We start from the raw sequence: 26,561 nt of genomic DNA, 5'->3' as shown, positions 1-26,561 counted from the left end.
CCCCATCCGTTGAAGACTTGTACGAACTCCCCTTGGACATCAGAACTGTCTACACAGCATGCACAATCTTCATGTTAACAAGTCTCTCCAATTTAGGCAGGCTCCCCTGATTTACAGAACTGATTCCTCAATCCTGAGGTCGTCTTCTCAAGTGCATATTCCATATTCACCGATAGTTAAATTACAGTCATTGATTCAACTAACGTTTTGTACTCCCTTACGTCATATGTATATCATATCAAATTATATATTCTGGAAGCCACTTTACCTTTCCTGCAATTGCTTTTAAACGTTCCGTTGTACTTCCAGTCAGGTTATCTTCACCATCTATGCACACCTTTTTTTCATTGTATATCTCTATTTAAAACCAACAACACAACTTCTTTCCCAATCTAAGGAACTAATTTATTTAGATTCCTTTATACTAGGGATTTACTTTATTTGAAAAGATTTAGTTCATTTGTCAAAACCCAATAAAAAATATCAAAAATTCCTTTAAATCTTAACAAAGTGTAGAACATACAATAAAAAACATGACGTATAGACTTACATCTTCAACTGCAACCCCAAAATGCCCAAACCCAGCTCCAATATCATACTTGTCAACTCCATAATTTGAGGTCAGCAGACAACCAAAATAATATAATTCAGTTTATGTAAGCAATTCGATGAGGAATCAATATTTCCACATCTAAAGAAGCCCAAGGTTTTATAGTTTTGAAATTATATATAGAAAGTATGTTTAATGGAAAATATTTTACAAATATAAAAAAGTTTACTTTCTATGAGTGATAAAGTGTGATGGATCAGAATAGACATCAATAAATTGATAGATATTTATCTATGTCTATCACAAATAGAAAGTAAAATTTTGCTACGTTTGTAAATAAGTTAACTCATTTTACTATATTTCAAAACATCCCATTATATATTGTAAGTATAACTTACGGTAAGTAAGTTCAATAATAAATTGAGCCTCTTCGGGACCGTATCCAAGAAAAACATTTGTATATTCTCCTCTGGTATGTCATGTTTTCGCAACAACTTCATCCCCAGGCACTCAGTATAGAGTCTGCAATAAACATATTTTGTATAATAACTGTCTTAGGAAGAAAAGAAAAGTTGAAAGATAAGAAAAAGATGTAGCAACAAACTTTTAGTCTAATGGAAATTATACATACTTTATTGTCCTCTCCAAATCTTCAACACAATAGACAACACGAAGCAATCTCCTCTTATCTTTTCTTACCCACTCGAGAATATTTTCAGGACTAGGTGTTGTGCAAGCCTGTGCTGCATATCCCTTTATGGTCATCCTCATGGTGTTATTACACTTCATCAACAACTTCGAAGATTTTAAACCAAAGAATTGTGCCTGTGGAACAACTATATAACAACTTAAAATCATTCTCCCCAGACATTTGTTTCTAAAATAACACAATGGTCATATCGCCAAGAATCATAGTTAGCAAATGAACAAAATAGAAAACATATATCCAAACTTTAGGCTTAAATTGACTTTAATTAATTATTAACTAATTGATTAATTGTTAATTAATCAGTAGATTTGATAATAGAATCTCATGATTCTCTCTTACTTCTTTTCCTATTCCAGGAAAGAAAGAGAGATATAAATATCTAGAAAAAAAAAACAGTTTTCTTTAACGAAATTCATTAAGAAAAAAGCAAAGGTTTTTCTCTCTGCAAAAAGAAAAGGTTCTTTCTCAAATATCTCTAAACATTTTCTCATCCCAATTGGTTCCACAAACCAATCTCATCGCAGAGGATAGGAAGGTCTCCGACAGGTGGTGTCCCCAATTCGGTGACTTGTAGATTCAGAGACGTCATCGAAAGTAAGTTATCTGTTTTCTTTAATTTAAAGTATGCTTAGTTTTTATTTAGATTTTTTATTCTAAATTTTTTCCAATGTACTGGTATTTTAAGATTTCCAAATTAATTTGAGTAACGGTTCTTTAAATTTTTTCGCTGCCATAGGGCTTCTATCTCTTCACTCGAGCGTATGTTCACAACTCATAACCTACCAAAGAGAAGAAAAGTAGGAATAGGGTGCTTCATGACCCAAATTGGAAACCACATGTCATCGAATTTTCAAAACATAGTTTCAAACCAACCCAAGAAGTTTTGAAAACATGTCATCGAATTACTTGAGCTATCAAAACCAATTAACAATGCTTAAGTCGTAACTTATGGCCTTCCAAAGAGTTCAAGAAGTGCGAAAAAGGCACTGGAAGTCCTATACTGCCGACCAAGTGTGTGCGCAAGCATTTTTTAAAAACAAATCCAAAAAACCGTTCGAAGCGCTCTAAGTTTTTAAAAAAGACCAAACAATGGTTAAGAGTGTAGGTCGTGACTCACAACCTACCAAAATTTTAAAGGCTGTAAAAACGCACTACATGACCCAACATGTCAACCAAGTGTGTAAGCACAACAAACATAGTTTCAAACAAACCTAAAAAGTGTTTAAAACGACCTAACAATGCTTCGGCATAAGTTTGTAACCCATAACCTACCAAAACTTTTAACAAAGAATTTAAAAAGTAATTCGTGACCCAAATTGGCAACCAAGTGTGCAAGTGCAACAAACTTAGTCTCAATGAACCCAAGAGGTGTTCGACGTGTTTGGGCATCACTTGAACTTTCAGAATGACCTGGCAAAGCTCGAGTTACGTTCGCGCACTCATAACCTACCAAAAGTCAGAAAAGTAGGAAAAGGGTACTTCATGACCCAAATTGGAAACACGTGTGTAAGTGCAACAACAAACCAAAAGGTGTTCAAACATGTTTAAGTATCACTTGAACTTTCGGAACGACGTAACATTGCTTAACTATAAGTTCGCAGCACATAACCTACCTAAAAGTTTGGAAGTGTGAGAAGAGCACTCTGTGACCCAAAGGTGCTAGAAAGTACGCAAGTGCAGCAACTCAGTCTCAAACGAACCTAAGAAGTATTGAAACCATGTCTAAGTATCATTTGAGCTTTGAAAGTGACCTAACTAAGCTTAAGGGTACGTTCGTAACTCGTAAGCTCCCCAAAAGGTTAAGGAAAGAAGAAAAGGTGTAAGTGAACCAAACCTTTGTCAAACAAAACCTTAAAAGTGTTCAAAACGTGTGTAAGTATCATCGAACTACCAAAACAACCTAAGGATGCTAAAGTGTAAGTTCGTGACTCGTAGCCTACAAAAAATTTCAACAAAAAGTTATAAGTGGAGGAAGCTACTATGCGCTAAAAGTCTCGAATACGGTGGCTGAAATTAGGTACCAGATACTGCCTTCTTTCCACAGGACCATTCAGTTTCGCCTAAACAGTAATACTTGTGGTCTGTGGTTCATCTGGATGGTACTCGTGTGACTAACCATGAAGAGGTGACTCAAGTGGCAGTAAAATATTTTAAAAACAGTCTAGGTTTTTAGAATATTGGTTATAGAGAGCTCTCTGCTTGTATTGAGAATATTGTTCAGTTTAAAATATTGGTTACAGAGAGCTCTCCACTATCCAAGGTCTGAGGAGTGTTGCCAGACCTCCAGGTGCCAATTGGAAGGGACGAGGTGAGACAAGTTCTTTTTTCCATGGATAATGGAAAGACTCCAGGTCCTGATGGGTATTAGGTGGGTTTCTTCAAAGGAGCTTGGGCTGTGGTTGGGGAGGATTTCTGTGATGCTGGTTTACATTTCTTTGAGACTAGTTATCTCCCTTAGGGAGTGAATACCACTGCTATTACTCTTATCCTAAGAGGAATGGTGTTGACCGTATGGAAGTTTTCAGGCCTATTTCTTGTTGTAATGTTATCTACAAGTGTATCTAAAAATTTTAGCTGATAGACTTCGTGGGTGGCTACCTTTGTTTATCAGTAGCAATAAGTTTTCTTTCATTCCAGGGAGGAGTATTATTGATAATATTCTTATTTGTTAGGAGCTTGTTGGGGGATACCATAAAACACAGGAAAATCACAGTGTACTATGAAGGTTGATCTACAAAAAGCCTATGATTCTGTCAATTGGGATTTCTTCTTTAGTTTGTTGATAGCTATTGCACTCCTTGGAGCATTGTGAGTTGAATTAAAGCTTGTGTCATTTCCCTGATGTTCTCCATTATAATTAATGGATCTTTAGAAGGCTTTTTTCATGGGAGGAAAAGACTAAGATAAGGTGATCCATTATATCCGTTCTTATTTGTGATGGTCATGGAGGTACTTTCTCACATGTTGAACTATCTGCCTCAGAACTTTCAGTTCCACCAGTTTTGTGAGAAGGTCAGTTTAACTCATCTTACTTTTGTGGATGATCTTATGATTTTTTGTGCTGCTGATGAGTCTTCTATGAACTTCATAAAAGAGACTATTCAGAGGTTTGGTGAGTTACGGGGCTTTTTGCTAATCTTGGAAAAGCTGTTGTGGGGTTTAATAGTGCAAAAGCTTCTCATCTAGCTGCTAGTAAGGGTTTTACCATTAGTCATCTACATGTTCGTTATCTTGGGCTTCCTTTACTCTCAGGAAGGTTATGAAGCTCTGATTGTGATCCTCATATTCAATGGATTACCAGTTATATGTTGGATCGGTATGGCAACCCTAGAGGGGGGTGAATAGGGTTTAAATAAACTTTTCGACAAATAAAAAGTAAAATCAACTAATTAGATATTTTCTAAAATTTAAATAAAGAACTTTGTAAACTTTGTTAAATAACAAGATTGATAAAAAGATATGAATGGAAGTATGCAATCAAACTCAACCAATAAGAATATGTAACTAAAATTAAATTAAAAAATAATTAGAAAAGAGTTAGAGAAGAAGACACCGTAATTTTATAGTGGTTCGGTTAAACTCAACCTACATCCACTTTCCCAAGCACCCCTTGGGATTTTGATTGAAAATCTTCTTTGGACTCTTTCCACGGATTTGAGCCGAACCGATTCTTGCTCCTTTTTCGGGTTCAAGAGCAAACCCGATCCTTTCCACGGATTAGGATCCAACCGTTACTATATGTTGAAATCTTTAAATCACACAAAAGAAAACTCTCTAAAAGAGTGAGTATACAATTTGAAGCTCACAAATTTAATCCTCACAATACAATAAGAAGCTCTCAAGAATAAGATGAAAAGAATAAAAATTGGAAGCTTTAGAGAGAATAACAATGTTGGCTTTTTGCTTGAGGATTGTAAAGATGTGGTAATCTTGTGTAAATGTGAAGTATTTAAAAAGAGAGGAAAGATAAACTCAAAATCATTTGGGTCATTAGATATAAGTAAAAGAAAAATGAATGGTTGAGATTTAAACTTAATTAGCCGTTAGACACAATACAAATAATAATATAATAATATGTCTTTTCAAAATATTTTGTTTAAAAAGAAATCAATAAAACAACTTCACCCTCTTTTAAAAAAAACTAGCCGTTAGACACAATAAAAAATAATAATATTAAAATCATTTTTCTTTAAATTCATTTTCTTTATAAAAGCCAATAAAACATAACAAAAAGCCACATTTGTTACTTCTTCATTGCTCCAAGTGGCTTTCTCTAATTGGTTCAAATTGAATGCTTGGTCGCCACGTCACCATCTCGGGTATTTTTCGTTAAGCTTCTTTTAGCAATATTTTCTTCATTTGAACTCGATTTGGGTGATTCAAGAGCGTTAGAATCATTTTTCCAAGCTCTACGATATGGTCTATTCAAATTAATAAAATTGTCAATAAAAAAAATCAGATTTGTTATCATCAAAACATAAATTAATTGAATAATTAAAATAAATTAATTTGAGATTAAGGGCCAAAAAGCCAACAATCTCCCCCTTTTTGATGATGACAAATCATTGAAGAAAAATAACTTGAAACACACATGGTCAACAAGTAATTCTATTATCAAGATGTATAACCATAAAGCTCATGTATATATTTCACCACAAAGATCATACTTGAAAACAATTGATAAGAGAACCTTCTTTGTCCTTAATTAATCATATTTTTCTTATACTTCTCCCCCTTTGGAATCATCAAAAACAATACCAAGGAAGTTAGCTCTCCCAAAAAAATATGAACACATACAAAATGTCTAATTCTCCCCTATCAATATGCATTAGGGTAACAATATCAAGTAAGATATAAAATCAAGATGCATCACAACGAATAATTCCAAGCTCAAGCCTATTTTTACAAAAGCTTTCTTCACTCAAAGGTTTGGTAAATATATCCGCTAATTGATTATTGGAACTTACAAACTCAAGAGTAATATGACCATTTTGTACATGCTCTCTAATAAAGTGATGCCTAATATCTATATGCTTAGTTCTAGAATGATGAATAGGATTCTTAGTCAAATTTATGGCACTAGTATTATCACAAAATATAGGCACATTATCAAATTTTAATCCAAAATCACAAAGAGTTTGTTTCATCCAAAGAATTTGTGCACAACAACTAGCAACCGCAATATATTCCGCTTCGGTAGTGGATAAGGCAACCGAATTTTGCTTTTTACTAAACCAAGATACTAAGGAACTACCAAGAAATTGACAAGTCCCACTAGTACTTTTACGGTCAAGTAAACTACCGGCAAAGTCCGCATCGGAATATCCTACCAAATTAAACTCAACATTTCTAGGATACCATAATCCAACATCAATAGTTCCAAGCAAATATTTAAGTATCCTTTTAACAGCATGGAAATGTGATTCTTTAGGACAAGATTGAAATCTAGCACAAAGACATACACTAAACATGATATCGGGTCTACTAGCGGTCAAATAAAGTAAAGATCCAATCATACCTCGATAAGTCTTTATATCCACACACTTACCTTTTTCATCTTTGTCAAGCTTAGTGGTAGTGCTCATAGGAGTTTTTGCAACTTTACCTTCATTTAATTTGAATTTCTTGAGCAAATCCCTTGTGTATTTTTCTTGACTTATGAAGATGCCATCCTTGAGTTGTTTGATTTGAAGACCAAGGAAGAAACTAAGTTCTCCCATCATACTCATCTCAAACTCATTATGCATACACTTGGAAAATTCTTCACACAAAGATGAATTAGTAGAACCAAATATAATATCATCCACATAAATTTGTACTATAAGCATGTCATTATTTTTAACTTTAATAAATAGAGTATTATCAATTTTTCCCATCTTAAAGTCATTCTCAAGTAAAAACTTGCTAAGTCTATCATACCAAGCTCTTGGAGCTTGTTTTAAGCCATAAAGAGCCTTTTTCAACTTATAAACATGATTAGGTAAATCAAAACTTTCAAAGCCCGGAGGTTGTTCTACGTAAACTTCCTCCACAATATAACCGTTTAAAAAAGCACTTTTTACATCCATTTGATAAAATGAAATTTTTATAAGAAGCAAAAGCAAGCAACATTCTAATAGCTTCTAATCTAGCAACCGGTGCAAAAGTTTCTTCATAATCTATACCTTCTTCTTGACAATAACCTTGAGCTACAAGTCTAGCTTTATTTCTAATGATATTTCCATTTTCATCCATCTTATTTCTAAAAACCCATTTAGTTCCGATTATAGATGGCATTAGAAGGCCTAGGGACTAATTTCCAAACTTTGTTTCTTTCAAATTGATTTAATTCTTCTTGCATAGCTAAAATCCAAAACTCATCACATTCGGCATCTTTAAAACTTCTAGGTTCAATTTGAGACACAAAAGCAAGATTACTAAATAAATTAAGAGAAGAACGAGTTTTGACACCTTGTTCGGGATTGCCAAGAATTAGATCCTTGGGATGGGATAGAGCATATCTCCACTCTTTAGGCAAGGATGAAGAACCCTCTTCTTTCTTCTCTATGATGTTCACATCTTGCATACTTGGAACAATTTCTTTGCCTTTGTCATTAACAAGTAAATCTCCAAAATCTTTTTCTAAATCATCACTACAAATAGACTCATTAGAAACATTATTCCAAGATTCATCAAATACAACATGAATAGATTCCTCAATAACTAAAGTTTTCTTATTGAAAACTCTATAAGCTTTACTAGTAGAGGAATATCCTAGAAAAATACCAACATCCGTCTTAGAATCAAATTTTCCAAGTTTTTCTTTGTTATTCAAAATAAAACATTTACAACCGAAAACTTTGAAATACCCAATATTTGGAATTTTTCCATGCCAAAGTTCATAAGGAGTTTTATCTAAAGATGGTCTAACTAAAACTCTATTTGAAACATAGCAAGCGGTGTTAACGGCTTCCGCCCAAAAATATTTAGGTAAACCATACTCATTCAACATTGATCTAGCAAATTCTTGCAAAGTACGATTTTTCCTTTCAACTACACCATTTTGTTGAGGAGTCTTGGAGGAAAATTATGGGAAAAACCATTTTCTTCAAAAAGCTTTAAAAGCATCATTATCAAATTCTCCTCCGTGATCACTCCTAATTTTGGAAATAAAAAATCTCTTTTCATTTTGTACTCTTTTTGCAAAACTAATAAAACTTTTCAAAGCATCATCCTTATGTTTTATCATCAAAACCCAAGTAAATCTAGAAAAATCATCAACTATCACAAAAGCATAATAATTTCCTCCATAGCTAGCAATTCTAGAAGGGCCAAATAAGTCCATGTGTAATAGTTGTAAGGGTCTAGTAGTAGAGATCACATTTTTAGATTTGAAAGAGGACTTAGTTTGCTTACCCATTTGACAAGCATCACAAACTTTGTCTTTTTCAAATTTAAAACTAGGAAGACCTCTAACCAAACAATTTTTAGAAATATTTGAAATTAAGTGCATGCTAGCATGTCCTAGTCTTCTATGCCATAACCAAGAATCATTATGCAAAACCGAAAGACATTTATCAATAATAGGATAATCATTCAAATCAAGAGTGTACACATTTTCATCCCTATTTCCAACAAACAAAACTTTTCTATCACTAACATTTTCAATTATGCAATTTTTTTATCAAATATTACTCTAAATCCTTTATCACACAATTGACTAATACTAAGCAAATCATGCTTTAAACCATCAACCAAATGAACATTTTCAATCAAAGTAGATGAATCATTTCCTATATTACCCTTACCAATTATTTTACCTTTCTTGTTGTCACCAAAGGTTACCATGCCTCCATTCTTTTTGGAGAAAGAGATAAGCTTGGATCGGTCTCCCGTCATGTGTCTTGAGCAACCACTATCCAAGTACCATTTGTTTTTCTTGGAGGCTTTCAAACAAACCTAAAAACAACTAATTTCAAGTTTGATCCTTTGGTACCCATACTTGTTTGGGTCCTAGAATGTTAGCATTTACATATTTAGGGATCCATTTCATTTTTTCATAGACATTACAAGCACTAGATCTAGATAGGTAACAAGAATAAGCTTTATGTCCATACTTGCCACAAGAAAAACAAACAACATTATGCAAAGATTTATTTTTCATAACAAATTTATGTACTCTACTTTTATTGGAGAAATTCTTCCTTGGAGCAATGTAAAACTTTGCTCTTTGCGAAAAATTTCTTCTTGAATAAGTATTTTGAGCATACTTCAATTTAAAGCATTTAGGTCTAATGTGACCTTCAACACCACAATTATGACATATGGGTACAAAACTAGATTTAACATGATTAGACACATGATTAGACATGTTAAACTTAGGCACAATAGGTGATGCTTTAACGAATGTAGTTTTAGAACTTGAAGGAGTAGATGATTCATCAATATAGCCTAAACCTCTCTTATCACCATAAGATTTTCCTACTTCAATAATTTTGTCCAATCTTTGAGCACCTATTGTCAACTTTTTAATAGTTTCTTTAGCTTTATCAAGTTCTTGTAAAACACTTAGTTCATTTTCTTTAAGCACTTTAATCAAGTTATCTTTTTCACAACTATCATGCTCAAGAAATCTAACTTTATCAAGCAAAGCATCTTTCTCAATACAAACATGCTTATCACTAGAGACATTCAATTCTTCAATTTGCTCAAAATTTTCATTCTCTTTAAAGCAAGCAATTGTATCAAGTAAAGACTTATTTTCACTAATTAAAACATTGTATTTCTTCTTAAGCACAACATACTTAGAACTAAGTTTTTCTAGGTCATTTTGCATGCTTTCAAAATTTTCAAATAATTCATCAATAGAAAGAGGTTCTAGAGTTACCTTATCATCATGTTCATCATCTTTGTCACTATGAGCCATGAGACCAAGATTTGCCATTTCTTCAACTTCACTTTCACTTTCACTACTATCATCCCATGTAGCCTTCATTGCCTTCTTCTTGGATTTCTTAGATGATTTGAGGAGAGGACAATCCGTTCTTATATGACCCGATCTTTTGCATTCATAACAAATCACCTCATCCTTTTTGCTTTTCTCACCTTTTGACTCTTTTTGGGTTGATAGGTGTTTCTTGAAATATTTCTTTCTTTTTATGAAATTTTTGTACTTACGTGAGAAATAAGCAATGTCATCTTCATCAAGGCCATCCTCATCTTCGGGATCAACTTCCAAGGAGATAGTCTTTAATGCAATGCTCTTCTTCTTTTTGGACTCATCCTCCAAGTGCTCCTTCATGATGATCTCATGAGTCATGAGTGAGCCAATAAGCTCCTCTAGTGGAAGTTTGGTGAGATCCTTTGCTTCTTGAATCGCCGTTACCTTAGCTTCCCAAGTCTTAGGTAGAGACCTTAGAATTTTTCTAACATTTTCGGAAGTTGTATAAACTTTACCAAGACCCTTCAAAGCATTTATGATGTTAGTAAATCTAGTAAACATATCGGTGATAGTCTCATTAGCATCCATCTTAAACAATTCATAATTATGAACAAACATGCTAATTTTAGACTCTTTAACTGATTTGTTCTCATGATATAGTTTTCAAGAGTATTCCAAATTTCTTGAGCGGAAGAACACATGGATATTCTATTAAATTCATCTTTACTCAAGGCACAATACAAACATTAATAGCCTTAGCATTAAATGAACACTTTTTCATTTCATTTTCATCATACTCTTCTTCTAATTTAGGCGTATCAACATTATCAACATTTTTCATGGGTACATAAGGACCTTTAGCAACAATTAACCACAAATTATAGTCAATAGATTGCAAATAAATTTTCATTCTAGCTTTCCAATATGCATAATTTGAACCATCAAAATAAGGAGGTCTAGAAGTAGATTGACCTTCAACAATACCATTTGCCAATAGGTTTGCCATAATGCTCTAACAATAAAGTTTATCAAGAAATTAAAATTTCAAGATGAGCAACCTGCTCTGATACCAATTGTTGGATCGGTATGGCAACCCTAGAGGGGGGTGAATAGGGTTTAAATAAACTTTTTGACAAATAAAAAGTAAAATCAACTAATTAGATATTTTCTAAAATTTAAATAAAGAACTTTGTAAACTTTGTTAAATAACAAGATTGATAAAAAGATATGAATGGAAGTATGCAATCAAACTCAACCAATAAGAATATGTAACTAAAATTAAATTAAAAAATAATTAGAAAAGAGTTAGAGAAGAAGACACCGTAATTTTATAGTGGTTCGGTTAAACTCAACCTACATCCACTTTCCCAAGCACCCTTGGGATTTTGATTGAAAATCTTCTTTGGACTCTTTCCACGGATTTGAGCCGAACCGATTCTTGCTCCTTTTTCGGGTTCAAGAGCAAACCCGATCCTTTCCACGGGTTAGGATCCAACCGTTACAATATGTTGAAATTTTTAAATCACACAAAAGAAAACTCTCTAAAAGAGTGAGTATACAATTTGAAGCTCACAAATTTAATCCTCACAATACAATAAGAAGCTCTCAAGAATAAGATGAAAAGAATAAAAATTGGAAGCTTTAGAGAGAATAACAATGTTGGCTTTTTGCTTGAGGATTGTAAAGATGTGTGATCTTGTGTAAATGTGAAGTATTTAAAAAGAGAGGAAAGATAAATTCAAAATCATTTGGGTCATTAGATATAAGTAAAAGAAAAATGAATGGTTGAGATTTAAACTTAATTAGCCGTTAGACACAATACAAATAATAATATAATAATATGTCTTTTCAAAATATTTTGTTTAAAAAGAAATCAATAAAGCAACTTCACCCTCTTTTAAAAAAACTAGCCGTTAGACACAAAAAAATAATAATATTAAAATCATTTTCTTTTAAATTCATTTTCTTTATAAAAGCCAATAAAACATAACAAAAAGCCACATTTGTTACTTCTTCATTGCTCCAAGTGGCTTTCTCTAATTGGTTCAAATTGAATGCTTGGTCGCCACGTCACCATCTCGGGTATTTTTTCGTTAAGCTTCTTTTAGCAATATTTTCTTCATTTGAACTTCGATTTGGGTGATTCAAGAGGCGTTAGAATCATTTTTCCAAGCTCTACGATATGGTCTATTCAAATTAATAAAATTGTCAATAAAAAAATCAGATTTGTTATCATCAAAACATAAATTAATTGAATAATTAAAATAAATTAATTTGAGATTAAGGGCCCAAAAAGCCAACATTATATTCGTTCTTTTCTAGAGTTTTATCTTTTGTAGGTAGAGTTTTGCTTGTAAAAGCTGTTCTTCATAGTCTACAGGTTTATTGGCTAGTGTGTTCATGCTGCCTGCGAAAGTCCACAGAGATGTTGATAAGATTCTACGGTCTTATCTTTGGAGAGGTAAGGAGGAGGGTAGAGATGGTGCTAAAGTTGCTTGGGATGAGGTGTGTCTTCCTTTTGATGAGAGCGATCTTACTATTCAAGATCAGTCTTCTTGGAATATAGCGAGCACGATGAAGATTTTATGGTTGTTGCTCGTTAAGTCTGGCTCTCTATGGGTTGCTTGGGTGGAGGCTTATATCCTTAATGGAAGATCGTTGTTGGAGATCGATGTTGGAGTTTGTCGATCTTTGTATTTTAGGGTCATCTTACGTACGAGGGATTTATTAAAAGAACATGTTAAGATGGAGGTGGGTGATGGCAGGAGGTGTAGAGTATGGTTGGATCCATGGTTACAAGGTGACTCGATCATTCAACAGTTTTGGTGATAGGGTGATTTACGATGCGAGTAGTCGAGGGATGCGAGGCTTGCGGATTTCATTAGTTTGGATGGTAAATGAAGGTGGTTGCGTGTTTCTATGGAATTGATGGACATTTGGGATAGGATTCAGAGGGTTAGGCCGTATCCTAGTGTTGAGGATAGGTGGGTCTGGATGCTGGGTAGTCATGATGGGTTTTCGATTGTAGTGCGTGGGATACTATTCGTCCTCATAGTATTAGGGTTGGTTGGTCGGGTTTACTGTGGTGTGGGGGAAATATCCAAAGCATTCCTTTTTTTGTGCTTGGTTGGCTATCAAGGATAGATTGGGTACTAGAGATAGATTAAGTCAGTGGGATAGGTCGATTCCTTTGTCTTGTATTCTTTGTGGGGGGAATTATGAGTCTCGTGATCATTGTTTTTTTCTTGTCCTTTTGGGTGAGAAATTTGTCTAGGATCCTTACGATCAAGTCCTCTTCTCATAGGATTGGGTATTGAGAGGTTGAGTTCACTTGGATTTGCTATCAAGGCATAGGGAAGGGATTAAGGAAAAAGTTGTGGCGTCTTCTCTGGTGTGCTACGATTTACTTCATTTGGCAGAAGCGTAATCATCGTCTTCATGGAGTTAAGTTCGTGAGCCTATGATTATTTTCCAGATCATTCGATCGTGCATTCGAGCTCGTACTGCTTCTTGGTCGGAGATGTTCATGATTTTATTTAGTGTGCTTTTACTTTCTGCTTGTCCCCTGGCTGTGGGGTTTTATTTTTATTTTCAATGTTATTTTCTTTGGTTTGGCTTATTTTTTTATCTGTGACGATCTTTGATATTCTTAGTTGGTTTTTGTTTTTGTGCTTGTCCCCGGGCTGGGGTATTTTCGCTATCTTTAGGATGTGTTGTTTAAGGACCTGTTTGGTTGTTTCGGGTTGTTGCTTGTCTTTTGGTTTTTACTTATCTTCTCAGTGTGAGCGTTTTTCGCTCTTGTGCCTTGACCTCAGGCTGTGAGGTCCTCTTTGTTGTTGTATAATATTATCAGTACCTTTTCAAAAAAAAAAAAAAAGAACCTCAAGACCCAAGTCGACAACCAAATGTGTAAGTGCAACAAACTTAGTTTTAAACCAACACAAAATTTTTTGAAAACGTCGCGACAATCACTTGAGCTTTCAGAACCACATAACAATGCTTAAGTTCGTAACTTATGGCCTTCCAAGAGTTCAAGAAGTGCGAAAAAGGTACTACAAGTCTTATACTGCCAACCAAGTGCGTGCGCAAGCGTCGTTTCAAAACAAATCCAAAAAATTGTTCGAAGCGTGTCTAAGTTTTAAAAAACGATCAAACAATGGTTAAAATTGTAGCTCGTGACTCACAACCTACCAAAATTTTAAAGGTTGTAAAAATAGCACTACATGACCAACATGTCAACCAAGTGTGTAAGCGCAACAAACTTAGTTTCAAACAAACCTAAAATGTGTTTAAAATGACCTAACAATGCTTAGTCGTAAATTGGTAACCTATAACCTACCAAAATTTTCAACAAAGAATTTAAAAAGTAATTCGTGATCCAAAGTGGCAACCAAGTGTGCAAGTGCAACAAACTTAGTCTCAATCTTAAACCAAGAGGTGTTCAAACGTGTTTGGGCATTACTTGAACTTTTAGAACGACATGGTAAAGCTCGAGTGTACGTTCGCAACTCATAACCTACCAAAAAGTCAGAAAAGTGGAAATGGTACTTCGTGAACCAAATTGGCAACCACGTGTGTAAGTGCAGCAACAAACCTAAAAGGTGTTCAAAACATGTTTAAGTATCACTTGAACTTTCAGAATGACGTAACGTTGCTTAACTATAAGTTCACAGCACATAACCTACGGAAAAGTTTGGAAAGTGTGAGAAGAGCACTTCGAGACCAAAGGTGCTGCAAGTACACAAGGGTCAGTCTCGAACCAACCTAAGAAGTGTTGAAACCATGTCCAAGTATCATTTAAACTTTGAAAGTGACCTAACAAAGCTTAAGGGTACGTTGTAACTCGCAACCTCCCCAACAGGTTAAGGAAAAAAGAAGAGTGTGTAAGTGAACCAAATTTTTTCTCAAACAAAACCTTAAAAGTGTTCAACAAGTGTGGAAGTATTGTTCAAACTTCCCAAAGGACCTAAGGATGCTCAAGTCTAAGTTTGTGACTCGTAGCCTACCAAAAATTTCAACAAGAGTTATAAAAGCACCTCAAGACCCAAAACGGCAACAAGTGTGTAAGTGCAACAAACTTAGTTTCAAACAAATCCAAAAAGTTTTGAAAACGTGTCCCACAATCACTTGAGCTGTGAGAACTACTAACAATGCTTAAGTTCGTAACTTATCGCCTTTCAAACATTAAAGAAGCGCGAAAAAGGCAGTCCTATACTGCAACTAAGTGCGTGCATAAGATTCGTTTCAAAACAAATCCAAAAACTGTTCGGAGCGTATCTAAGTTTTCAAAAACGACCAAACAACGGTTATTTTGTAGGTCGTGAAATTCTGTGTAAATTTCTCGGAGGATAAGAAGTGGGCGCGTGTAATTAACGTGCGTCTCCCAAAAAAATTCTAATTTCTCCCGCTCCGCTGGTGAAAGAGGAGTTTTGCAGGTGGTCTGAATTTGATCGTTTAATGATCAATCTTAGATTGTTGAAGAATGTGCATTCAGAGGCTTTCAGATCAATTGAAGACATTTCGTGGTGATTTACGGCAGGGTTTTTACGTGATATAGACTTCAGATCTGGATGTTTATTGTGGTTTTAATTTCTCGGTGAATTCAGTCCGGCCACATGAGATTTAGGCAGATTGAGAGAGAGGATTAGAACGGTGGATCAAGATCAAAGCACGGACAGACTGAAATTCATTCGTGGTATTTAATTTTATACCGTTTGAAATCTATCCGGCAAATTCAAAGGATAGATTGATCGAGCTGCATTGGATCCCGTTGGCAGGAGACCAGATTTCTTTCCTCGTTCAATTTCGATGAAAACTTGGATGAATTCTATTGAAATAAACGATGAAGCTTCACTCGAATGATGCAGCGACGGTGAAGAAACAAGCAATGACGCGTCTTCAACAGGTTCATGACATGGCGGCCAAAGAACGCAGATTGGCGGCGGCGAGGGATGACCTAAAATCAATTAGGAAGAACCGGTCTGAGGAACAAGAACCGATTGAGGAAAACCGCGGCTCAAGTGAGTCCCGTGCTTCAGCTTGGTTGCTAATGGGCTAATGGTTGATGGGCCTGGAAGATCTAATGGACCGACTACATGGGCCGGATGGATATGCTGGGCTGAAGGATGAAGCCGAGTCTTCAAATTGGCTGACTAAAGCTGTTGGGCTGGCTGGTGTTGATGGGCCGCAGGATGGAGGTGAAGTTTGAAAGACACCTATTATGCCGAGACATCATGGTGAAGCTAACTCATCATGGCTTCCTTATTTGGTTCGACAAGTGGAAAGCCTATGGCTTATACTCCTCCTACTTCCGTAGGGGATAAAATTGTGGTGACTCCCACCGAAGAGATCGAGATCATTGATCAAGGAGTTAGGGTATGAGAGAACTCCCTAGTAGGACAATTAATTGATGCAAAATTGCCTTATCCAGTCATTTATCGACTAATAGAGAAGATTTGGGAAGAGTCGAAATGCCTACAATCACACTTATGGAGAATGGCCTCATTTGCTTCCAATTTAAACAACCGAAATCGATAGATTGGATCATGTCTCGTGTGACCGTGGCACCTTGGGCAAAACCCATGCTCCTCCGGAAATAGACTCTAGGTATTGTCCCTAAAACTTTTATCTTTGATTCTGTTCCCGTTTGGATTAAACTAGGGAGGATCCTATTGGAATTATGGACAAATGTTAGTTGGGCTGTTGTTGCGAGTGTATAGGAAAGCCCTTATCTTTAGATCTTGCTACCAAAGAGAGACGTAGGCTGTCATATGCCCGAGTATGTGTGGAAATGAATGTAGAGCAGCTCTATACTTGCTGATATAACTATAAATCTTAGGGGAGAGGAGTTTTTAGTGACCATAACGTATGAGTGGAAGCCTAGAAAGTGTAACTTGTGTTGTTCCTTTGGACACATCAATGGTACTGTCCTAGGAGTGTAGAAAATAAAGTCATTAGAAAGGAAGTTAAAAGTAAGGTGACTCCTATTAAAGAGGTGGTTCCGTTAAGTGAGGATTATGATGATGTTGTGTTGGAGTCCTTTGAGGCCTGTGGAGGATAAGGAGGTAGAAAACCGTGATGACTTTACTATTGTTGCTAGAAAGAATAGGGAGTTGGTCTCGGTTCATGAATAAAGGAAAAAGAGTCGAGGTGATTACGAATAACTCTTTTGGCAGCCTCAGGGATGTGGGTGAAGGAGACAAATGGGCTTTATCTATAGTGGATGGCTCTCTTCCACCCCTACGTGTAAATGATTCTGACTTGGTTCTTATGAGTAAGTCCCTTGATGGTATTCCTCTGGGAGCAAAAGCTCCTATATGACCTCATGATTCGTTGGTGTTCGTGGAATGTGTGGGGTCTTAATAACCTTGTAAAGTGTAGAGCGGTGATGGCTTTTCTGGCCGTGTATACGGTGGGTTTCTGTTGTATCTTGGAAACTAGAGTTCGAGAAGAAAATTTTTATTCTATCTTTGGAAGGTTTGGTGATTCGTGGGTTCACTAGTAATTACAACAATAGTGGAATAGGTCGTATGTGGGTTTCGTTCACGCCTAGCGAGGTTGCTGATCAGTTTATCTCTGGTTTTGGTAACATATTTGCTCTTAGGGGATAGTATAGAGGTTCTTTGTGTGTATGCCTCCAATAGTAATATTGAGAGTCGTATTTTGTGACGGCGTATGACTGAGATTTTTGTTAAATGGAGAGGGTCGGTATGGTCCTGGGTGATTTTAATACCATTAGACTTCATTTTGAAGCCTTCGGTGGAGCTCCAAGTCCTGGGATATAGAGGAGTTTGACATGGCTATTCGCGAGGCTGACCTTGTTGAACCATCGTTCAGGGAAACTGATTTACTCGACTAGTAAGGTCCATGGGTTTGGTTTGATGAGGAGGCTAGATCGTATTTGTGAATGATGAGGGCTTAGTGCTTGGCCTAACATGTGGGTTAACGTCGTTCCTTGGGGCATTTTTTTATCACTCTCCCATCCTTGTTTATCCCAGCTATCAGTGAAGACAGCGGGTCATCTCTTTCCTTTCTTTAACCATTGGGTTGAGGAAGCTTCCTTTTGGGATATTGTTTCTCTCAGTTTGGGCTAGAGATACTAGGGTTTCGTCGATTGTGAGTTTTGTGAAAATTTAAGGAATCTAAAGCCGCTTCTACGTAGCCATTTTGTAAGCATTCGACACATTAGTGAGGATGTTCGTCTTGCTAAGGATACCATGGCCCAAGCTCAGAGAGAGGTGGAGATTAATCCTCTATCTGAGAAGCTGAGTAATCAAGCAAACAGTCACAGTGAATTTTTGGAGAGCGGTTAAAGTGGAGGAAGCCACTATGTCCCAAAAGTCCAGAATACGTTGGCTGAAGTTAGGTGACGAGCATACTGCCTTCTTTCATCAGTTTGTATGGTCTCGTCAAAGCAGTAATGCTTTTGCGTTTTGTGGTTGATCCGGATGGTACTCGTTGACTAACCATGATGAGGTGACTCAAGTGGTAGTAAATTATTTTAAAAACAGTTTGGGATCTCAGAAATATTGGTTAGAATATTGGTTACAGAGAGCTTTCTCCTAGTATTGAGAAATTATTGTTCAGTTTAGATGGTGTTGAGAAGTGCTGCCAAGCCCTTCAGGTGCCAATTGAAAGGGAGGATTTGAGACGAGTTCTTTTCTCAATGGATAGCGAAAAGGCTCCTGACCCTTATGGGTATTCAGTGAGTTTCTTCAAAGGAGCTTGGGCTGTTGTTTGGGAGGATTTCTGTGATGTTGTTTTACACTTATTTGAGACTAGTTATCTCCCTCAGGGGTGAATACAACAACCATTACTCTTATCCCTAAAAGAAATGGTTGTTGTATGTATGGAAGATTTCAGGCCTATTTCTTGTTGTAATGTTATTTACAAGTGTATCTAAAAAATTTTGGATGATAGGCTTCATGAGTGGCTTCCTTTGTTTATCAGTGCCAATTAGTGTGCTTTCATTCCAGGGAGGAGTATTATTGATAATATTCTTCTTTGTTAGGAGCTTGTTGGGGATACCATAACAACTCAGGAAAACCTCAGTGTAGTATGAAGGTTGCACTACTACAAAAACAGGCTCTCATGACGTTTTTAAACTGTCAAGAGACGGCTCTCTTGACGGTTTTAAAAACGTCGTTGAAACCAGCGTCAAGAAAGGAAAAGTTCTTGACGGTTGATTAAACGTCAAGAATAGTGAACGTTGACATTTTATAAACGTCAAATATACTTATTTTCATGACGTTTTAGAACCGTCAAGATTGATATTGTTTATGACATTTTTTAAAGCCATCAAGAATGAACTGGTTTATGACATTTTAAATCCGTCAAGAATTTTAATGTTCATGACATTTAAAACTGTCAAGAATGTTATTGTTCTTGACATTTTAAAATTGTCAAAAATGCAATTGTTCATGACATTTTAAAACCGTCAAGCATGCAATTGTTTATGACATTTTAAAACCGTCAAGCATATTTTAATTTTTTTAAAAAAAAAGAAATTGTAATTGAATTATGCTGTAATTGAAAGAAATATATTCTGATTGTCCTGTAATTGTCCAACAACAGTTTCATAGATATTTGATATTCATCAAATATAGTTTCAAATCTCAAACATATATAAATAAAACCATTCACACATATATATTCAATTCCAAGACTTTACATATACATAATGAAATAGACTTTACATTAGATTTCATATTCCATTACATTGCCATGAATCCAAATCAACTTAGAAAGTCACAAAACATGCTAGCTATAACAATAATCAAAAGTATACGAATGAACCCCCCCTCTCCTCCATATGAACAATTCAAAAGAATTATCGCCTAAAGTTTCTATACATAAAGTTTCAGATTATAAAGAAGCGACACAACAAAAATTTCCTACTTCAGAATCACAAAATATTGGTCATAATCATATGTAAGAACCCAGAAAGTCAGCTAACTCAACTCGCACCTCGTCTAGTTCTGCTTATGAGTATGATCTTCATGTATCAATCTATAAACATGCAAAATAAATTAAATGAATTGACTATACAAATAAACCAATTAACTCACAAAACCAATAGTTTGATATATAACATACCGCATTAGATATAGTTTCAAATCTCAAACATATATAAATAAAACCATTCACCATATATATTCAATTCCAAGACTTTACATACATAATGAAATAGACTTTACATTAGATTTCATATTCCATTACATTTCTAGTCACAATTTCTCATATACCTCATCACGTAGTATCCACACTCAGTACTCCCGACTTGTAGAGGACACTATATAAAAGCAACAAATTTGAATAACAAAGTAAACCTAATTGCTAGTAGTCTACAAAATATAATGACTTTAAAAGTTGATACTTGCCTTTACTGTTCGCCATAAAGTTTGTTTTCTACTTTTTTTAATGTTCTTTTGTGACTGAAACATCGCTATTGTTCTGTTTTGACAAGATAAGATTGAACAAATAGTTTAAATATTGTGTACATGGATATAAGAATCAACACTAAATGAATACTAGATAACTTACGTGTTGGGACGTATCTTATAGTTGACTTCGATGTTGTCCTTAGTGAGTCGAGGTAGAATATTGTATCATCATACGCATTTACGGCTAGCAGTGCCCAATGACCTAATTATACAAAATATTAGTACTAGTTTTTTGCAATGCAACTAATAAAATAACTTGACTTACCCAGGATTAAAAGGAGCAAGAACTATTTCGTTAATCTTTGAGACCATCAATCTACTGCATAAGTTTCGAACTCGAGATTCTTGCGAGTGTCCGGCAGAGGTGAGGGACGGATCTAAAAAAGTTCTGTATATTTTCCTTCGAACCAAGAACAGATGAATACAAGTACCTACAAAATATTATAAACTTGTAAACGAGATACATAAATTTAGATCTAAAGAAATGAAATTGACTTACGTCATATAGGCCACCAATGTAAATGTTTTGACCTCATTCATGTTACAAAGATCAATGATGTCCTCTCGGAGTACAGAAGTCTTTCGACTAATACCAAAAATGCCAACAGGTAGTGGAATAGTGATACTAGAATCTTTCTCATTATTTTCTCAGCGTATCTGAGAATCAACTTCATTCCTATTGGCAAAACTGACGTCGATTTACAGACAACCTCTCTTTCCTTAGGCATTTTTATTAAGGCTCTCTCCTAATTCAAGAAAAATATTCACTTTCAATACGATATGAATATTAAAATTTGAGTTTATTAGAGGATCGATCACATACCTTAAAGATGTCCAACTTACTTTGTCGTCATTTACATTGATCTCCTCTACCTCTTTCCCTTTGATTTTATCCATCAACTTACTCTTTCCTTTGATTATTTTCATCGAGTCACTCTCTTCTAAGATATTTGGCTTCGAAACAGCTACCATGTCCAGATAATGGTCTAGACAAGTTTGAGTGGATATGTGCTTCTAATTCGCTTACGCCTTCGAAGTTCTTTATTCTCAAGTATAATCTCATCCTCACGTTTAGATGTCTTTTTTACAGAATGAAAGTAATTGGTAGAAGTAACATACCCACCGACCCCATGAACACGACGTGATGCTCTTTTGTACCCAATGCTTGGGTTAACACATCGTTAGAAGAGTGTCCTTTTTGAGACGATGAAGACGTATTCATTGAAATCTCATCCTAAAACAAAAACCAATCTAAGTTATAAAATGTGTAAACAAAACCAATCTAGTTCAAATGTGTAATATACAAAAAGTCTTACAATTTTATGGACAACTTGTTGAACGTCGTCGTTCTCATACTCCTTTTTTGTTAACTCGAGCCTTCTTCCACATGATGGCTCGATCCAAATCCGGTTGATTTGAACCTTCCTTTTTCTACATTCCAATTCCATAATAAGATTAGAACAACCTTTGATAAAGTTTGATAAACTTAATAAATTAGTTCTTACCATTTCCTCGATAAGATTGGCATAACCCTTCCTCGAAATCCTATGGTTATACTTGTTCTTAGATCGTCTATCTTGTTGCAGAAGTCTTTTTTCCTATTTTCCAAAAATATTGTTAGTGAGAAAGTAACACACAATCTAAACCTTACAAATATATTTGTTAGTGAGAAAGTAACATACCTGAAAAGTTTCACACAATCTAGACCTTACAAATTCTGCCCAATGGTGTTGATCAATGAATGAATACTTTTCTGGTGGAACTTGTAGGAGTTGTGGTTCATCCTTATGTGGCATAATATATTTTGTTGTTAGCCAACACTTAAACTGACGAAACGAAATGCCTGCAGTTTGGATAATATTTTTCCTAGATCTTGGATCAATGACGAATGCGGCCTAAATATTTAAAAGTGATTAATAAAGTATACATCAGAACATTATCAATATAAGCACATTGAAATTATATATATACCTCACCGTACTTAATATTTTATCTTTCAGCTCTACAGGCACACTTTTCCAAGATGAATATGTGATCGGGACATGATAATGTGTCGATCCTATGAAAGACTTCAACTTTGCTCTATTCTCACCAATGGGTACTCCGTCTTCATTGTACATCACCACCTTCTTCTCTCCCAAACTTCTAATGCGAGTGACATCAACATAATAGTTGGTCCTCGTGGCTACATATCTGCTTTGGGGTTTCATTTTTAGTACCAAGATGTTCATCATCCTCAATTCCAAATGTTGGTTTCAACTCATCAACACCAGCTTCTTCATCACTAAAGTTGTCCATGTGATGTATGAATCAAAGGCTGCCAATCAAAATGAAGAAACAATTAGCATAGTATACAAGTTTTAAACAAAATTAAAAACTGATCAATTAATTGAGATGAATGAGCATAATAAACTTATGGTACTATTAGTTTGAGACAGTAAACAAAACCTTATAATATTATGTAGGTATCCATGTGCCTTCACAATTGCTCGTATGTATGTTAAGATGTTGTCATCCAAGTCATTATTTAAGTCAACATCTGGCATACCATTGGGTATTCCTTCACGTTGTAGTATCACCAAGTTCATCGTTGTTATATCTATCTTCAAAGTCTCTTTGTGGTGGAGTAAGCACAACTGACCATCTAACATCGCTTGGATCCTCAACATAAAAAACTTGTTTTGCTTGACTTGCTAGTATGAAGGAGTCTGACTTGTGTCCTACTCTATTCAAATCAACTAAAACATAACCAAGTTCATCAATCCGAACACCGCCATTGTTTTGAACCCAATCACATTTAAACACAGGAACATTAAACGTATTATAATTCAGTTCCCATATCTCTTGTATGACTCCATAAAATGACATATCTCCGATGACCGGATTTTTATCTTTAGAACTAGACACTTGCATTGTTTTTGCAACTAAGCTAACTCCACTGTTTTGTACACTTCGTTCTTTATCACAAGATTGTGTGTGATAGCGACATCCATTGATTGCATAACCACTATATCTAATAACAAAAGGATGAGGGCCATGAGCAATCCATCGTAAGTTATCTGAAACTCCAGCATTTCCAACTTCAAGCTCAGTTGATACCTAACATGATAATTCTTATTTAAAATTGGACACATAACATGTGTAACTAAATTACTATGTTCAGCACTATACCTCTTCCCGTAGCCAATGTATAAAAGTTCGATTATGTTCCTCTTGAAGCCATTTCTGATTTCTAGACTTATTCCATATTGTAGTTGCAAAGCCTTCATATGTTTTCTTTGTAGTCATCAATTCAAACATTGTAATATAGTTAGATTAAGTATATAAAAGTCAATAAAACAATCAAGAAAGCAAGAAAAACTTACTTGTATATGGTTGGACATCGACTGTATTTTCCAAAACATATTGATGAGCTTGATGTAGAAGTTCTTGTTGAGGTTTGAAAGGAACTCCCATGGACAATGGTCTACCAATGTTTGAAGTATCTAAATGGTCTTGTGACTTGCGAGTCCCAAGTCCAATGGGATCTACTCCAGATAAGAAATCAGTACAAAATTCAACAGCTTCTTCTATTAAATTTTCAGCAATACAACCTTCTGGACGATATCTATTCCTCACAGTTTTTAATGACCTTCATGAATCTTTCAAAGGGATACATCCATCGAAGATATATAGGGCCACAAAGTTTGACTTCTCTAACTATGTGTACTGTGAGATGAATCATGATTGTGAAGAATGAAGGGGGAAAATACTTTTCAAACAACACAATGTTACCACTTCTTCCAACTTGTCTAGTTGTTGTACGTCTAATACCTTGTTGCATACATAATTGAAAAGACGCACAACCTAGTTATAGCATAACGAACATGTTTCGGTAGCACTGATCTTATCGCAATGGAAACAACTGTTGTATGAGCACATGACAATCATGAGATTTTAAACTATTAAGTTTTAAATCTGTCATTGACACAAGGTTTCTAATATTGGAAGAGTAACCTTCAGGAACCTTTATTTCAGTCTTCAAAACACATCGTTTTTCATCCTTTGTAAGAGTATAACACGCGGGCGGAATGAATATTTTCTTTTCACTGCTGATAGGGCAAGCTCTGGTCGAAGTTTTAGATCAACTAAATCGCGTCTAGCATTCAATCCATCCTTACTTTTCCCAGGAATATCAAGAAGTGTACCTAAGATATTCATGCAAATTTTTTTTCAATGTGCATCACATCTAAACAATGTCTAACATGAAGATCCTTCCAGTATGGCAACTCAAAAAAGAAGATAATCTATTCCAACAAATTTTGTCACTTCTGTTCATCAACCGTTTCTTATGGTTCTTCTTCCCTCTAGAAAATTCAAGATCTTTCAATTTTAAATACACATCCTCCCAGAAAGTGGCTCTGGAATTGTATCAAGTTCTTTTTTACCATTGAATGACTTCTTTTGTCGTCGATACGGATGATTTCGTGCCAAAAATCTACGATGTCCAAGGTATGCCATTTTCTTCCCATACTTTAACCTTATAGAATTTGTATTATCTCCACAAATTGGGCATGCTTTATACCCTTTCACACAACATCCACTAAGGTTACCATATGCAGGAAAATCATTGATTGTCCACAACAAAACTGACCTTAAGTTGAATGGTTCTTCTCGATAAGCATCATAACATTCAACACCACTTTCCCATAAAAGTTTTAAATCTTCAATTAGTGGTGCTAAGTATATGCCTATGTCATCCCCTGGTTGTTTTGGTCCTGAAATTAGCATTGATAGCATCATGTACTTTCTTTTCATACACAACCATGGTGGAAGATTGTAAATAACCATCACTACCGGCCAACAACTGTATTTAGAACTCATGTCACCATGAGGATTTACTCCATCGGCTGACAATGCTAAACGAAGATTTCTGGGTTCAGAACCGAAGTCTGGCCATTTCATGTCTACTAACTTCCATGCTGGAGAGTCTGCTGGATGTCGTAACTTACCATCATTAATTCTTTTAGTAGAATGCCAAGTCAAGTTTTCAGCACATTCAATGCTTCTGAATAGCCTTTTAAATCGTGGAATGATTGGAAAGTACCATATCACTTTAGAGGGAATTTGCTTTCTCCTTTCATTTGTATCCTTGACGTTTTTCCACCTTGATTGACCACATTCAGGACATTCAATTGCATTAGCAAATTCTTTTCTATAGAGACAACAATTATTCGGGCATGCATGAATCTTTTCGTATTCCATTCCTAATGCACCTAATGTTTTCTTTGCTTCATACAATGAATTCGGAGCTCATTGGTAGTAGGCAGAATTTCCTTCAAAGTTTCAAGTAATTCTGAAAAACTAGTATCACTCCATCCATACCTAACTTTTAAATTATACAATTTGACTAGAGTAGACAACTTTGTGTACTTTTTGCATCTTCGTACAATGGTTTTTCAGCATCAATAAGCAACTTCTCAAATCCAGTTGGGTCTTTTGAATACTCCTCATGAGCAACTTCAATCATTTCTTTTACACTTCCAACATCATCATCTTCACATGTATGATGTCAAACTTTGAAGATTCATCATAGAAGGATGAGTTAGGAAGTTCTTCCCCATGCCAAAACCAAATTTTAACTTTCATCAATACCATTAACATACAAGTGATCTCTAACACCCTTTCTACTATGTTTTTCACAATTCCCACATTTCAAACAAGGACAACGAATATAGGAGCTAGTTGTATTAGAAAATCCAAATTTGATGAAGTTTTCCACACCCAACTCATAATCTTTAGACAATCTACTCTTGTGCATCCAAGATTTATCCATCATTGTAAATCTAATGAGAAATAAAGTTATTGTCACTATTGATAATTAAAGTGGAAGGACAAACTTAAAAACACCTAATCTTCAACAAACTACAACAATTGAACACTGTGGAAAGGCAAAATACT

Source organism: Cucumis sativus, chromosome 1, assembly GCF_000004075.3.
Source record: "Cucumis sativus cultivar 9930 chromosome 1, Cucumber_9930_V3, whole genome shotgun sequence".
Classification (NCBI taxonomy): domain Eukaryota; kingdom Viridiplantae; phylum Streptophyta; class Magnoliopsida; order Cucurbitales; family Cucurbitaceae; genus Cucumis; species Cucumis sativus.
This window is presented reverse-complemented; position numbering follows the sequence as displayed.